We start from the raw sequence: 17805 nt of genomic DNA, 5'->3' as shown, positions 1-17805 counted from the left end.
CTTCACAGATACTGACTCTGGATCACCCATCGGGTTCAAGACTCTGGTTCTTTCTAGCTCAAAGCTTATGGGTTCAGTAGGCCTACCCCAAAGCTCAATAAACGTAAGGTAGTCGGGAGATAATGGTTTCAAACCTTAACGTGGTACTGAAACCACACAGACCAAAGCCGGACAACACTATACTACAGTATAATGGGATCCATTGTGTGAAATGAAACGGTACTAAATAGGTTGGGATGAAAACAACCATTAAATTTAAATTTGAATATCTCCTCAGCCGTTAGTGGCAGAAAATTGATTTTGAGCTTAAAATTGATCAGAAGTGATCCTCTAATCGGTGAAATAGATCAACTTACCCCTACTGTTCTTTTTAGCTTAGGGGTAAAACCTTAATATCGTACAGGTAATGTAATAATGGAACTGTATTGAAGATGGAAAAAACATTTCCTTGTTATGACTTGGTAAGTAAAATTTAATACAATACAGACATTAATAATAATGAGCGCTAACGTTCATTTAGGTATCACATGCTCTGAGTCTGTTCTACTGAGATTCACTTGCTTCTGACCCGATCCACTGAGAATCATCTACTTTTTACCCGATCCACTGAGGAGCAATTGCTTCTGACCGTCTTTTCTGAAGATCAACTACTTTAGGTGGAGGTGTAGATTACATTCAAAACTTGAATCTAAAGCTATGTTGGCGAGGTAGATCAGAGATTACGTGGACATGTTTGCTAACAGGTTCCAGCTCTCAAGATTTATGCAGCGTGCATGATGTATTGTCCTTCCCCCCCCCCCCCCCCATCCGCGGTTAATGGGACTGACGTGAAAGAATTTTGCGTGAGTAGGATGTAACGTTTTCGAGAGAAATAGTCTATCCAGTCTGAGTGAGATGTGGGTCTATAAAATGTGAATTTGATGTAGCTTCGAGTTTGTATTCCCATGCGTTAGGTGCAAGTGACTTTATACTTCGGAGAGTGTTGGGGGTAAGTTGGGTGTTCGTCCTTACTGATCTTTCAGTTGAAGCACCCAATTTAAATCTCTACCTAACACTATGTCGCCTCCGCGGGTAATATAGTTTGTCAGTTCCTCCATAAAAAATCATTCTCTCTCCGTTCAATCTTGTGAACCTGAAGGACTGTAGACTTTGGCGTATACTTCATTTTCACATGATGTTGAAATATCTCGACCACTTGGGTTCGTTATGAACTCAGTCATTATTAATCCTGGTTGGTAAATGATTGCTCTTCCTCTTAGAGCGAACCTTATGCTGACAAAATACTCACATGTATGGAGGATATTGTTGTATACGAGGAACTTGGTATACAGTAACACAACATAAAATTTATTTCTTCAAGAGTTTTATACAGTATTTACAAGAAATAAAATGAAACTTGTCTTGAAGCTTGATTGAATGCAAGCAGTTAATGCTGTTATTAAGTGCTAGATTGAAAGTCTGTGGCACAAATACAGTATATATTTACAGAGAGAGAGTCCTATGTACACATTCACACCTATCTTGAGAAGATAGTCTATTTCACTGGGAAATGTCCTTGGATAGTCGAAAACTATCTGTTGTGGGATGACAAGCGTAACTTGTAGAGAGAGTCGCGTTAGTATAATGCTAGTTTTGGACTTAGACTTGCAAGGAACTTGCATCAATATCTTAATTCGCAGGATGCTAAGATAGTCGTCAGAGCACTGGTGATGACATGGGAGTGTAGCAGAATGCTTGACTCGGGGCTCGACGTGGCTACGGGCATCAGGGAAGATGAGGCGATGTCCGGAGGTGAGACCTCACAACCAGCAATGTATCCACCTGTTCAAGACACGTTTTTAAGAGGAATGCCTCCGTGTTTGACTTGCGGTGTGGGCTGGCTGTTGGACACTGGAGTAGTCCTCGGTAAGGCGAGGATTGTCGCTCCTTATATAGAGCTGGCTGACGTCACAGACGAGCATGCCAGGCGCAGTGCAGTTCTCTCGTAGGCTCTGGAAAAATCGGTGATGCGACGGGTTGCGGAGCTTGTAGGCGCGGAGCGGAGCGCGGAGGACACACACAACAGATATCCTAATTTGTCAAAAAATTATATATACATCATTCTCGATTATAAACCTCTCTAGAAGTGTCAGCTTTGATATGCTAGTATTTCCGATAGTGTTCAGGACAAGTTGGTTGATCGTCCCCATTGATCTTTCAGGTGAAGCACCCAATTGCAATCTGCCAGGTGCAAGTGACTTAATATTTTGGATAGTGCTGGGGACAAGTTAGCTGTAGTGATGGTGTGCAAGGGCATATGTAGTAGAAATACTCCCCACTGTAGCAGTTGATGCCGTTTCCAGAATGTAATCTTTAGGGTGTAGCATATGGGGGAAAGGCGTTCCTGTTGAAGGAATTATTAATTCCTGTGAGAGGTTTTCATAAATTATAATTTAATCCAATCAGTACACTTAGGCCTACTAACTGTCTTTCGAAGGTTTGTAGGGATTCTGTGAATGTGTGTTGTATTTGGCTCATACGATACTAAGACATTCTGGGACATTATAATGTAACTCCGTTCGATAGCACGCCTCCAGAACAGATAAAATCGGCCCTTGGTTGGGTATTGTGTTTATGTGGCAGAGATTGTCCCTTTTCCTACGTACTTCTGCGGCATTGGCGTCCTGTAGGCGGGCCTGATAAAGGATTACGGTCTTTAAGTTTTTCAATCTGGGGCCATTAGTACTGATTGCCGTCTTTGCTGTTTATGTGTTTTACTGTCTTTTGTTGGTTTATTGTGTCAACATTTCCGGGGATGACGATTAGTCAGAGTCTTTAGACATTTCTTATATTCTTTCTACAGACAATTTGCGATTTTTCTTGCGATTAGGAATGTGATTCGCGTCTCTCGAGTTAGAAACCTGTTCATCTGTTCGAGAAATAACTGGTGTGCTCCAGTCTGAAGTTACGTCATGTGGTGTAGTATACGGACACGGTATTGGCTGCGACGCTCGACTGGACTTGGCCTTCGTCGCTGCTGGTGTTGCCTGTCTTGCTAGTGGCGGGTATTCCTCATTGTTGTCGCTGTAATGCTGGCGTGCTCATGTCCGGTTGGTCACCTCGAAAATATTTCCTAAACGTGTCACTGGCCTGTAGCGACGCGGACAGTCAATTGTGAGGTAACTAGCATTACAAACAGCGCAGGTTTCCTCTTGACTGTCATATCTGACTTGACCCTTAAACCTTATATGATGGAATTTGATGTTGAAAGTATGTTTGAATTTGCTTGATCTCCTTATGAACTGGTAATGTATAACAATTTTTACCAGTATTCGTTTGTAGCCAATTTTGCGATGTATGCACGAACTCTTTCATTTGGTACTTCGGGGGGATATTGAAAAATCTTACTCGTGTTGCTTCAGTGTCAGCTGCAGTAATTTTGTGATGTTTTGAACATCACAGCATGTACATAAAATTATCAAACTGTATAATTCATTGGAAAGATATATACCCATATTTAATTTATAGGATGTCACTCTAGATTATTATACGTACCGGTATATATCGGTTTTTAGTCGTCAATTTCACATTATCATCTCTTTTCTTTGTATCATGGCAATAAGGGAATCGGAACGAGTTGTTAAGTCTTGAGTACGGAACTACAATATCACCCGTAATAATAGTTTGCAGTAAATTTCCAGTAGCCCGAGGTCAATCGGCCGGAAACGCCATGCTAATTTTAAACCTTTACCACAAAAAGGACGTCATCAAGATTACAGATTTACCCTGCCCCTCCATATTCTGAAGAGGCAGTTAAAATTTGTCAACTCCCACTTTTTGAAGCTTGCTACCTGACGCTTTCGAAGCCCGCGAACTTTCAACCTATATGATTGAACGTTACGAAAAAAGATGATGGATATACAGTGATGGAAAAAAGAAGGGATAGAACATCAGATCTTACTGGACCATGTGATATGGGATATGGGGGAGTTTTTAGGGCCTATATACTTCAACGACAAGAGCTCCTGGGGGGTCTTAAATCAGAACATCTTAACATCAGAGTGTCTGAGGTCTTAACATCTAAACGTCTGAGGGCCTTAGCGTCTGAACGTCTTAGCGTGATGGTCATGATGATAGAGGAAGAAGGTCTTTCTCGTCGCTCTTATTATACGAGAGAAAACAGGGAAGATAACAAGAGGAGGTTCTCCGTTTAGTTTCCAAGTTCACTTCACATTTGAGTAGAGCACTACTCAAAGTTACTCTCATTGAAGAGAGATAAAGTTAGCGAGAGACCCGTTTTGACTTGTCTTGAACAGGAGATAATATTTTATATCTTCAGTTACGCCACATTTCTGTAATACGGAAGAATACAAGTGTATTCTCTCCACGAACGTAACCCAACGTGGTTTTGATATTGAAAATGGGGCTCATTACCACATTATGTAATGAGCATTTTAGGAAGTGTTACGGTCAGGAAAGTCGTTGTCCAATCAGTGGGCAATGCACGAATCAGAAATAGGACTGGTACTTACTTCGAGAGATGACAACGGCAGTACGACAGGACCATCAAACAACAGCTCCTAAATCGAACGTCTCCAGATACCAGAATCTACAAATGGTAAGCTAATGGCATAAATTACTGCTAGTCTCCGCGTAACAACTCATTTTATTAAATTGTATTTGATTCAATTTTTCTTTTGTTTCCGTTAAGTTCAGTTTTCGTAAAAAAACACCGTCACGGTTATCACCCTAATGAATCGTTATTTTAATTGGTACTTTCATAAATTCTTATTAATTATCATTAGTTTCCTAGTTTGAGTGTACTTAATGGTTAGTGTTCAGTCACCCCACCTCTGCGACTATCTAGAGTCTTGTTACTTATTACTATCAATGATCAATTATTGCCTTCAAGCCATACGTTTGAAAGCTGGTGCCCAAGAGATTTTGTTATGGAGAGGTAAATGAGCGAGCATTTATTTATATTAAATTTAATGTGGCCTGGCACGTCACAATTTCGACTGGGACGCGTTCAAAAGTAAATAGTCTGACACTGTTTTGTCCAGAACAGTTATTCAAACGCCCATGAAAAATACTGCAATTAAATTACCTCCATGTAGACAGTATCTGTTGGAGCGTCTAGCTGCAGGGTTCCACCTGGTCCACGGTGATCTTCAGTATGTCCGCTACCCATGTGTGGATTTCAGCGGCTCGAGGTCGAGATGTATTTCACTGGAAGGAGCTTTTCAAAGTGCTTTTTCCTGGTATGTTGCATGTTCCTTTCTTATATTTTCCTCATTACTTATACATAAGCGCAGCACATTAGAGGTGAGCAGCGCATTTAATTTTCTTGTACCGCTTGTTATATTAACTCATTGCAGACCGTGGACGGCGTAAGACGTTCAAGCTTGCCCCTATGCTGCGGGCCGTGGACGGCGTAAGACGTTTAAGCTTGCTCCTATGCTGCGGGCCGTGGACGGCGTAAGACGTTTAATGTTCCGCGCGAAGCAATGCTGTTTATATTCGTCATCTATGCATTCTTACACCTTAGTCAGCGTTACTGGTTGTAGCAGGAAGTTGGTTGACCTTGTTGAGATAACCCTCGCGTTGAGTGGGCTCATGTTTATCTCAGCAGTTTTAGCTGAAAAATCTCATAACTTCCTCGCGCGTCAAGTCGGTACTTGAGATTCCAATGCAGTGCGTGTCGTCCTTACCAAGTGTAGTATAATGGCTTATAATACAATATTTCTTACGGAAGATTAAATAGATATTGTTCACAATGATTATTCTGGTGATGAACTTATTCCTGAAATAGACTCAGATAGTGAAAGTGAGAGTGACGAGGAAATTGCGATTCCCGAATCCGATAGGCCTATAGAGAAAAGTGAAGTGCCTGATACATATCATACTAGTCATTGTCCACCCATTCCACCATTTACAGAGAATTCAGGTATAAACGTTCAAATAGAAAATAAGCAGGATATTTTGAGTTACGTGAGTATTTTCATGAATGACGAATTTTATCAGTATGTGTGTGAGCAGACCAATCTATACGCGAGTCAAGTGAGAAATGCGGCGCCCCGGCCTTTCACAAAGAATTCTATCATGCAGTCGTGGAAACCGATTAGTGCAAAATCCTGATATAAAAATGTACTGGACCGAAGGCCCTGTTATTTATACTACGATATTTTCTAAAACAATGTTCCGAAAAGGCTTCCTTCATATTCTTTCATTTCTTCACTTCGATGACAGTAATCGTTATGCCGAAAATACAGATAGGCTGTATAAAATTAGACGTATTTTGAAACATGTCACACCAGATATCACACCTTAAATACTTACTAGAGGTAAGCACAAAGTGTCATTTTTCTAACATTTATAGTTTAGGAGTAATTGCAAATTGTGATAGGTGATGCACGTCAAGAGGGCCGGGCATGAAAATGGCCGATCCAGGCATTCAAGTGTCCCGCTCAGAAGCAGGTACTGAACGTGTTAAATTAAACACGTTAGAGGGGAACGAGCTGTGTCGAACAATCTTCTCCGGCTTGTGCCTGGACGGAACGTCTTATTGAAGGTACAAAGTCTTTGGGCTATGCATTATGTAGGCCTATACTTTATTGAAATTACAAATAAATGCCTGATTGCAGCGACCAGCTCAGGGTTTGTCATATTTAAGCTGATGTGCGAACCTCATAAAATAATAATAATAACAACAATAATAATAGCAATAGGCCCTAATAATATTTGTTGAATGTAGTTTCAGTGAAAATACGCCGGTGTGTTGGAATTTCGTTCCGTGGGAGTTATTTAACTTGCCAGTAGCAACCGTGCGCTTTTAAACACCCTCAAATGTCACCGACATCAGCCTGAAACTAATCCACTATCTTGGAAGCAGAAGAAGATGACTAACTGACTACGTCGCTGCGGTCGGCACACACACAAACAAACCAAGACAACATGGCAGACAACCAATCGAGACAGAGTACTACAGTTCTCTCAATTTCATAGAAAACGACCGACGACTCAAACGTCAAGCAGTACAACCCGCTGACAGAAACCAGATTATGACTGCCTACAGTCGCCTCTGTCTTGCTTTGATCGTTACAGTCTTCAAAAGAGTGCCGGTCCTGGAGTCAGCTCAGTTGTCATGTCTCCAGAGTTGCACAGCTGCATGCAGTTCTGTTCAATCTCACTGTTCGCCCGCAGAGAGAGTTGACAACACTGTGTATCGAGTTGGAGAAATCCTGACACAGAGCGGACAAGGAAGGTAAACACAGCCAGCCAGCTAGGCTTAAAAAGCGTGTCGGTCGTTAACTAGGAAATTGCAAGAACTATACCTGCGCATGTTTGATTAAGCTCTCAAAGCGCTGGCTGCGGGGTGCAGTGGGTTGCACTTCCGCATCTCTTCCTGCAGTGCGGCCAGCCAACCGCGAATGGATTCAACAGTAATAGCATTCGTCATATTGACAAACGGTAAGTTATTCAAAATATATTCAAAATATACACTGACTGACAGAGCAAATGCAACACCAAGAAGGAGTGGTCAGAACTTTATGCCAATTGCAGGGTAGACTGACGTCACTGAGGTATGCTAATGATGTGAAATGCGCCGCTGTGCTGCGCACGTAGCGAACGATAAATGGGACACGGCGTTGGCGAATGGCCCACTTCGTACTGTGATTTCTCAGCCGACAGTCATTGTAGAACGTGTTGTCGTGTGCCACAGGACACTGTATAGCTAAGAATGCCAGGCCGCCGTCAACGGAGGCATTTCCAGCAGACAGACGACTTTACGAGGGGTATGGTGATCGGGCTGAGAAGGGCAGGTTGGTCGCTTCGTCAAATCGCAGCCGATACCCATAGGGATGTGTCCACGGTGCAGCGCCTGTGGCGAAGATGGTTGGCGCAGGGACATGTGGCACGTGCGAGGGGTCCAGGCGCAGCCCGAGTGACGTCAGCACGCGAGGATCGGCGCATCCGCCGCCAAGCGGTGGCAGCCCCGCACGCCACGTCAACCGCCATTCTTCAGCATGTGCAAGACACCCTGGCTGTTCCAATATCGACCAGAACAATTTCCCGTCGATTGGTTGAAGGAGGCCTGCACTCCTGGCGTCCGCTCAGAAGACTACCATTGACTCCACAGCATAGACGTGCACGCCTGGCATGGTGCCGGGCTAGAGCGACTTGGATGAGGGAATGGCGGAACGTCGTGTTGTCCGATGAGTCACGCTTCTGTTCTGTCAGTGATAGTCACCGCAGACGAGTGTGGCGTCGGCGTGGAGAAAGGTCAAATCCGGCAGTAACTGTGGAGCGCCCTACCGCTAGACAACGCGGCATCATGGTTTGGGGCGCTATTGCGTATGATTCCACGTCACCTCTAGTGCGTATTCAAGGCACGTTAAATGCCCACCGCTACGTGCAGCATGTGCTGCGGCCGGTGGCACTCCCGTACCTTCAGGGGCTGCCCAATGCTCTGTTTCAGCAGGATAATGCCCGCTCACACACTGCTCGCATCTCCCAACAGGCTCTACGAGGTGTACAGATGCTTCCGTGGCCAGCGTACTCTCCGGATCTCTCACCAATCGAACACGTGTGGGATCTCATGGGACGCCGTTTGCAAACTCTGCCCCAGCCTCGTACGGACGACCAACTGTGGCAAATGGTTGACAGAAAATGGAGAACCATCCCTCAGGACACCATCCGCACTCTTATTGACTCTGTACCTCGACGTGTTTCTGCGTGCATCGCCGCTCGCGGTGGTCCTACATCCTACTGAGTCGATGCCGTGCGCATTGTGTAACCTGCATATCGGTTTGAAATAAACATCAATTATTCGTCCGTGCCGTCTCTGTTTTTTCCCCAACTTTTATCCCTTTCGATCCACTCCTTCTTGGTGTTGCATTTGCTCTGTCAGTCAGTGTATTTTCATAAACCCCCATTTGTGTCGTAAGTACTAATTATAGCAGTTTGTACGGAACATTTTAAGTCGCAATTCATTCACTGCTGTACGATTACGAGTCTACGGAGGAATACTCGTCATTCATATTTTCTGACGTGTTGGTACTTATTTCGTTCATGGCAATTGCTATGATACCACCGCGCCTCCAATAACCGTCTTCATGTTTGCAGTACCCCTCCCAATACATGCGAGTGTCGGAAGAGAATGCATCGACAATGTGCTTTCATGCATTTACAGCTGTCATAGCTTATATTCCGTGAGGTTGTATTCTGTAAAACTCATCTGTATTTGCACCCAGACTATTTCTATGGCTTTTAAACTTTCTGTTGGGTTTGTTAGCGAATATTAACTGAAAGCTGGCTTCTGCTGTGATTGACCTGGAATAGATTCAACCATTTTACGCTTCGGAGATATGAAACTTGTGAAAGGAAAGGTGTATTCTGAGAAAAATAGGGACATTACGTCACTTAAAAAATATCATTGAATTTTAATTTAATGGGGTTGTTTCTCAGACTAGTTTAGTCCCTTAAATCAGTTATCTTCCTCAGCACTAAGTCAGTCCTTCAACACTGTGCAGCCTTGGTACCGAAATATAGCGGTCACAACTACCAGACACCCTCAGGAAAACAACAGAATCAAACCACAGGATGAAAAGTAAAGGACGGGTAACTTACCTCAAGAAGGCCAGGGTGTACAGTATTAAAAGTGATGCGGATTGAAATACTGCCATATACGGATCAATTTTCAAAGGTTTAAAAAAAATAATACATCTCTTAAAGGTTAATTAAATGTATTTAACTTTGAAATGAAAGAAACAGAAACCAACAAATATTTTACGGTCATCGTCACCTAAAATAACAAGAAAAATACCTAAAATAACAGTAGTTCACTAAAATAGAAATAAGATCAACAACTTAGGCAACCAAAATCTAATTAAAACGCGGTCAGCCGACACACAACAGGAAATTGGTAGAAACACTAAATCTATTACAACTAAACTAGCTTAAGATATGATTTTTAGTACATTGTTAACTGCTTTTATAACCAAATTCGCAGATCAAAAGGGGAAATCAGTTTTTTGTTAAATTATGATAGTATCAAGTACGTTCCAGCGAGCTTCCGCAAGCATCGTATCTTCATCATCCACAAAACTGAGTTTACATCAGGTACATTAACACACAAATAAACGTGAAAAATATTAGCACGAAGGATTGAAGGAGGATGCTCAAATATCTCTTATAAGAAAGGAATCAACATAATATGCTCCACAAATACCAAAGTCTTTTATAGACACTTCGCGACGCCAGCTAGTGCAATAAACAATCATCATCACCATTACTATAGCAACCCAAAAACAAACAACTGAACCACGAACCACGGAAAAATGCCCAACAGTGAGAAAACATAGACACATACAAACAATAGAGAATCTAGCAGATCCCATTAAACAAAATAATTACAAGATTAATTAAAATAAGATGAATAGGGTAACAGAAAGCTAATATAATTAAATGGGATCCAATTATATTTTTTTAGTACTTGCGGAAACCCCCTGTGGTGGTCAAATCGCCTCTAGCATAATTTTACAGTCAGTTAGATATTAAATAAATCTCCATACATAGGGAAACGGTTTGACAAAATAACAAAAAGAATAACATACAATTGATATGAATAACTTAAATCCCAAAAAGATACAATGAGCCCAACCAATTTTTCATTCAAGAAGGAAACATAAGGAAAGTTGAATAAGGACGTTATTTTCAGAAGTTACGCGAAATAATCCAGAAGGATTACCACGTGAAGCTGATGTCTTGGTCCAGAAAGATTTTTTGAAGATCGTGCCGAATAGGGCGAGGTGAAAATACACAAAAATCAACTTACAGTTCTGGAAGTCCAATGTAGTAATCCGGTTTGTCATCAAAGTATGATCACATCCTTAAAGCATACAAACGATACAGGCGTGGGTCTTGAAGATTATAAGGAAAATCGCAATCCACAGTGAATTCAATGGAAGAGATGATGAGGACGACCGAAGAAACAGTTTTAGGGTGATAACACCCTAATCAAGGGTGCTCATCCTGGGTCCATATCGGCAGGAAAGGCCTGCACAAGCCGCCGACACCACACAAAGCTTTCCTTCATAGCGGCGAGGCACACAATAGCGGACAATCTCTTGCTGACTGTGACCGCTTAGCTAAACGAAGGTGCCGTGCTCCCATTGGCCAGAACAAAACAGAAGTATGTCTCGCTACCGACGAAGTGGCATCACCAGACAGGAACAGGTACTCAGCGCGTAGAGGCAAAGTAAATTTATAAATAAAATGTGACAGAAAGTCACAGAGAAGATCATTGAAGAAGAATAACGGGAAAATATGTTTCCGGGCGGCACAAATTTCCAAGGCGGAAAGGCATGTCAAAAATGTTAATGGAGGGGCGATGGCATAACCTCGGTTATAAACACCTAACTTTATAATATGTACTTGGATAGTCGAGAATAAATAAATAAATGTACGAATTATTTGGAACGTATTAGGCCAGATGCTCTTCCTGACGCTAAAATTTTGTGAAGGGATGCATTCACTATTTCGTGTTCCTGTGGTGGTTTTTAGTGTCGTATGTGGATTAAGATTTGTATTAAGACGATCACAACACCCAGTCACCGTTCTGGACGATTTAAGAAATAGAGCTGAAACACCCGACCCAGCCGAAAATCGAACGCGAGACCCTCAGAACCAAAGGCCAGTACGCTGACAATTCAGCCAACGAGCCAGATATTGTTGAACACGACCAAAATACACCATTAAATATATAACTATTGTCACGTGAATTTCACAACAGTCGTCCTAAAATCCCAATACTTTGCAACGATTCCTCCACACCTTGGAATTCATCACCCACGGCTACACCCACAAACGATACACAGTTGCCATATTCCTGGACATCAAGCAGGCTTTTAACAGGGTATGGCACACTGGCCACGTCTACAGCCTCACAGAAACAACCCTACCCGCATCTTACATCAAACTAATCCATAATTACCACACCGACAGAACATTTGTAACTTCAGTTTCAGTGAACAATCAAATGAAAGACCAATAGAGGCTGGCGTCCCGCAGGCAGTCTGCTGGGCCCCACCCTCTATAACATCTACACTAATGACCTACCTTAATAAGACAACGGATTTTTAGCGCTATTCGCCGACGACACAGCCATACTCTCGAAGTCCAGAAAACTAGACCATGCCATAGACAATACACAACATCACCTGCACTTACTCCATGACTGGTACACCAACACCACAAAAACCCAAGCAGTCCACTTCACATGATCACGCAAACGTCCCACAACACATCTAACACTACACGGCTCAAACATACAATGGACAAATACCTATAAATACCTAGGAGTCACCCTAGACAGGAAACTGACATTCCGGCAACACGTAGACACAATTATCTCAAAAGCCAAATAACAGATAATAACACTATAACCTCTCCTTGCAACTCGACACACACTCTCCAGAAAAAAACACTTCTCCTGTACAAAACACCCATTCGACCTGTACTAAACTACGCAATAGCTGCTTGGGGAACAGTGGCACCCAGGTAAATCCACAACCTGCAAAACTTCCAAAACTGGGCACTCAGACTAGCCCTAAGTGTAGATAGACGAACGAAAATACCACGACCTACACACAATCACAAACATACCCTACCTCCTTGACTACACCACTACCAGCCTCCATAAATACTACACCAAACTTAAAACCCACCCCAACCCCCTCATCAACACCCTAGGACGCTACGACATAGATCCACAGCCACCAGGAAACGAAGACCAAAACACATCCTCTATATGAAAGAAATCTTACAGAACTCACTATAACAATTTACAACGAACCAACACACAACCACTGTTTTTACATCGTCTGCTCCCACCCAAAACAAGGGCAAATAGCACCAATATTAGAAATAATGAAAATAACTGATCTCGATTTAAACACTCTAGACCTCAAATTCTAACCCAACCAATTTCAACCAGTACTAATTCCTAAATTCAAACTCATCGCCACGTTGCGCACGGATAGTTATCCTCACATCCAAACTAAAACTAGGCTAATCAGATCGCTGCTGCGGTGTCACCATCTCACCAATTTCGAATCAGAACGAACGATATCTCCTAAATTTTAAACACTTACATTCTCTACTGCGCGGACTGAAATGAAGTCAGCTATAGAACTACAACCCACTTCGAACTTCGTTAGAGGAGCGCTTAGACGCACCGGGAACGAAAATGAACCCCCTCCCGTGACCTTCCCCCAGGGGACTGACAATGTGCTCCGCCGCAAAACTCAGTGAAAGTTCATGTATCACACAGATTGGGCCACACATAACAGAAACTATATTATTTTTCCATAGCTCACCAAAACTGTCATCGTGGCCTGTATATTTGACAGCACAACACACGTTCCGCCTCTGTGGTGTCGTGGTTAGAGTGATTAGCTGCCACCCCCGAGGTCCGGGTTCGATTCCCGGCTATGCCACGAAAGTTGAAAAGTGGTACAAGAACTGGAACGTGGTCGACTCAGCCTCGGGTGGTACACTGAGTAGAGGGGGTTCAATTCTTAACTCAGCCATCCTCGAAGTTGTTTTCCCTGGTTTCCCTCTTCTCCTCCAGGGAAATACCGGTATGGTACCTAACTTAAGGCCACGGTCGCTTCCTTCCCCCTTCCTTGTATATCCCACAAGGCCTCTGTTCAGCATAACAGGTGAGGACACCTGGGCGATGTACTGGTCCTCCATTCCAGTTGTATCCCCGACCCAAAGTCTCACGCTCCAGGACATTGCCGTTGAGGCGGTAGAGGTGGGATCCCTGGCTGAGTGCGAGGTGAAAACCAACCCTGGACTCTAAGCGGATTAAGAAAGAAGGACTACACACATGAATAACGTGAATGTTATGTGATCTAGTCACCTACCAGCACGAGGTAATTAAATCAGTATCAGTATTTTATGCATAATCGTAAATGGTGCTACTCTGCACTTAGAGTTGTTCCATTTTGTTGTTAATGACACTATTCAGGCTGTTAGAACGCCAGCTCCTGTATTGTATTGTAACCTTCGTACTTCAAAGTAGGCCTGGCGAGGCGTTGCATGCAGTGTTGGATGTAGAAATTGCCTTCGCTCGCTGAACATTACTCTGATGTTACATCTTAACGCTTCGAAGATTAATTAGCATCAGTCCTTGTCATCTTGGTGGAACAAATAACATTGTCGTGTTACGTGAGAGGATGGAGTGGGGTAGGGGCGGGGACGTCTTAGAGGAAGGCGTGACGGCACCCGCCAGAGCCAGTTCCATCTTATGTAGAGCTTAATATTTGGTTTTACTGGTGTAATATGAGGTGTTCAACATGACCTTACAAGAAATACCTTCTTAAATATTCCAGATCCGGGGATCAAATTAGTACACTGTAGTTGAGGTGACCGTCCGTCCCGTAATTCACTGGTCAGTTCTGTATTGGATTCTCTGGTCCCGTTCTTTTTTTACATTTCGGAAAGGAATGCGTATATGTTCCGTATTATACATTTTTGGATTGATTTACGTCGCACCGATACAGATAGGTCTTTTGGCGACGATGGGATAGGAAAGGAAACTTATCTTATTGCACCATCTCTTTGAGTTCTCTTTCTTTCTTTCTTTCTTTCTTTCTTTCTTTCTTTCTTTCTTTCTTTCTTTCTTTATCCATTTACCCCCAGGGTTGGTTCTTCTCTCGGACTCAGCGTAGTGTCCTTGAGCATGAGACTTTGGTTCGTGGATATAAAACTGGAAAGGAGGACCAGTACCTCGCACGGGCGGCCTCATCTGTTATGATGAACAGGGGCCTTGTGTGGGATGAGAATATCGGAAGGGATAGACAAGGAAGAGGGAAGGAAGCGGCCGTGGCCTTAAGTTAGGTACAATCCCGGCATTTTTCGGAGGAGAAGGGGGGAAACCACGGAAAACAACTTCGATAATGGCTGAGGTGGGAATCGAAACTCCCTCTACTCAGATACCTCCCGTTCCAGCCCTCGTACCACTTTTCAAATTTCGTGGCAGAGCCGGGAATCGAACCAGGGCCTCCGGGGGTGGTAGTTAAACACGCTAATCACTACACTACAGAGGTGGACCTCTTTGAGTTTATATTAAATTTTAAAACAAAGCTATGATCAAATATTTTCCGTTATAATTTTCCGTGGACATCCCAGAGATTATCAACACTTTTCTTATTTTTACTCATTTTCTATTTTGCACTGTCTGATGGCATTTTCATAATAATAATTGTTACCATGGTTTGGTGGATCAGCAGAGGTGAAGAAGGTGCTGGGATGAATAGGTCTCAATCTACGAAATTAAAGTTAATTTAAAATTTAACAAGGTTATATTTTCTTTTCAAGATCAAGAAATAACAAATATAACAGGTACCTAGTAGCCTAGCAACAAATCGAGAATGTACAATTACAGTGGTTACAGGATTTGGGCTCCGAGAGCCAGACACACAATTCTTGAGCTATAAGCCCAACTTGACCCATATACAAGATTCAACAAAGGGGCAGAAGACCCCAATCATGCCCAGGAGCTCTTGCTCCCAATTACACAGTAAAGCCTCCTCGAGGCACGCAGAAACAAATTTTTTGGGAAGAGCAACCCGCTCTCAAAGTTCCAGCCTATCAAAGGCCACACCAAATTCCACCTTCAAGCTGTCCTCCAAGGACATAGACACAGGGGTAAAAACACCCAACCTACTGAGGCCTATTCACCAAAGAAACAGGAAAATTACATGGCCCCAAAATACAAACTTGAATGGAGGCGTAACTTGCACTCCGAATATACTTTATTAAAAACTATTTGGCTCTAGGCCGCTTATGCAAGGGCTAATCCCATACTACAGAGGTGACTTATATAAAATTTTTATATTAAATTAGGAAGGGAAGAAATGGTTGTGAAAATAAGTTCACCTCAAAGCAATAGGAGTGGGAGCTCGAGAGGGTTAAGCACTCTCTATCCCAATATGTAGTTTAAAGAGATAGAATTTTTACCAAGTGTCTTTTACATGTTAGAGGAAAGTTACATGGTAAAGGCTTCGAACCTGCCCCGAGAGTTAGACTGCTGAGCTAGCAAGAAAAGAAGTTATTAAAAGGCCATTACCTTATTGAAGAACTGCTGCCCGACGAAAGAGGCGCTTCCCGCCCCCTGCTACATAATTTACACTATGATAGATGTTACTGAAGTGGTCCGGAGACGCGAAAATCAGCAGTTTATATACCCTCGTGGAACATTCGAGACCATTCAAGAATAAGAACACCCGCCCACAAGCTTTTTATTGGACGGCCAAAAGATTACATGTCGAAACTTAAGAAGAAAACCAGGATTGGTGGGAAATTAATTACAGAAATTTGCGATTGGCCTAGTTCAAAATTGGCGGAAAGACAGGGTTAACATTGCCAACTTAAACAATGGCAGAAAGAAATTTAATAAGGAACCAACTTATAAATACTAAATTTCTTCAAAAAAATGTTCCTACACTTCGCACTAGAGTGCACAATTGTAGTTCTTAAGAGGTGCCATCTAGAAGAGAATGTTCACACTTCTTGCTACAGAAAAAACAAAAATACATCGAAAACGACACAGTTCAGAACACTTCAAAATTTACAAGTAGGGACATCTTCTGGGAAACTTGAGAATTAACACGGTAGTTGAAGTTCAGGCTTCCTCCAGTAGAGGAGTTTCAACTGGCGCAATGTTTGAATTAGCGGAGCGGAGGTGTACCGCCTGGTACAGACCTCCCCACCCCCAAAGGTCCCTCCAAGGGGTAACACAGAAGAACATAAACTTTTGTTTTAAAACAAGGTCCTAGTTATGCTGTTGAAATAGAAATGAATTGCAGAAGGATTTACAAACAAGTTTTCTTAAAATGATTGGATCCAGTTTCAAAATTCTTTGTAGTAACTTTTGAAGGAATGTCTTTATGCTTGTAGAAGTTGAATTCAGAAGGATAAACTTTTAATCCTTGAAAGTGAAGAAAAATTTTCTAAGGCCACCAAATATTGCAGCTGAATTCAAAAATGTACTAATTGTTGATATTAAATGTCCATGTAGCTGATTAAGTACATTAAATGTTCATTAAGTTTGACGGCCAGACCAGCCGCCGCTGCTTGTGTCCAGAGGAGGCCGCTCGGACCCCTCAAGTACCCTGAGATACCGCTCGCCCGCACTATGAGAGGAGTAGAGGAGTTGAAGCACGCCGCGCCCGCGGCGAACATACAGGTCGCGGGCAAGTTGCAGGTTGTGCGCCGCACATCAGCCTTGGCCGGGAGGAGGACTCCGGCTCGCCGTACACTGGTTGGCCTCACTGGAGAGGGGCGGGCCCATACCCCACCTCAGTGGCGGTACGGCGCCGCGCTGCTGCGGGGGCACTGAAACATTCAGATCACGGCGGCAGAATTTGTTGGACCATAATGATTTTAGGGTACAGGCTTTGTGGTGAGGTTGAGGGGCCAGCGGCGTGGAGATATTTATTTCATTCCAATTAGCCACAGTTTTATGTGAGCAGGAGACGGGAGCATGGTAATGGCCATGGCAAGGACAGGATGGCAGTTTAACTGGTCGGGGAAGGTGTACAATAAATGCTTAAATACAAAGAACCTGACTCCAAGGGCAGAAGGCCTCAAAATGAAACCCCCAAAAAATATAACCTTCCGAATTCTTTCAAAAATGTTAAAGCAAATATAAAATCAACTACGTTAGCGCGGAAGCTACACAGGTTTCACCTGCGACAGGTGAACCCTAAATATCCTCTCGGTGGTTGGATTGCTCAGCAATAAGGTAACGGGTGT

The sequence above is a fragment of the Anabrus simplex genome, chromosome 2 (genome assembly GCF_040414725.1).
Source record: "Anabrus simplex isolate iqAnaSimp1 chromosome 2, ASM4041472v1, whole genome shotgun sequence".
Classification (NCBI taxonomy): Eukaryota; Metazoa; Arthropoda; class Insecta; order Orthoptera; family Tettigoniidae; genus Anabrus; species Anabrus simplex.
Note: the sequence above shows the minus strand (reverse complement) of the source record.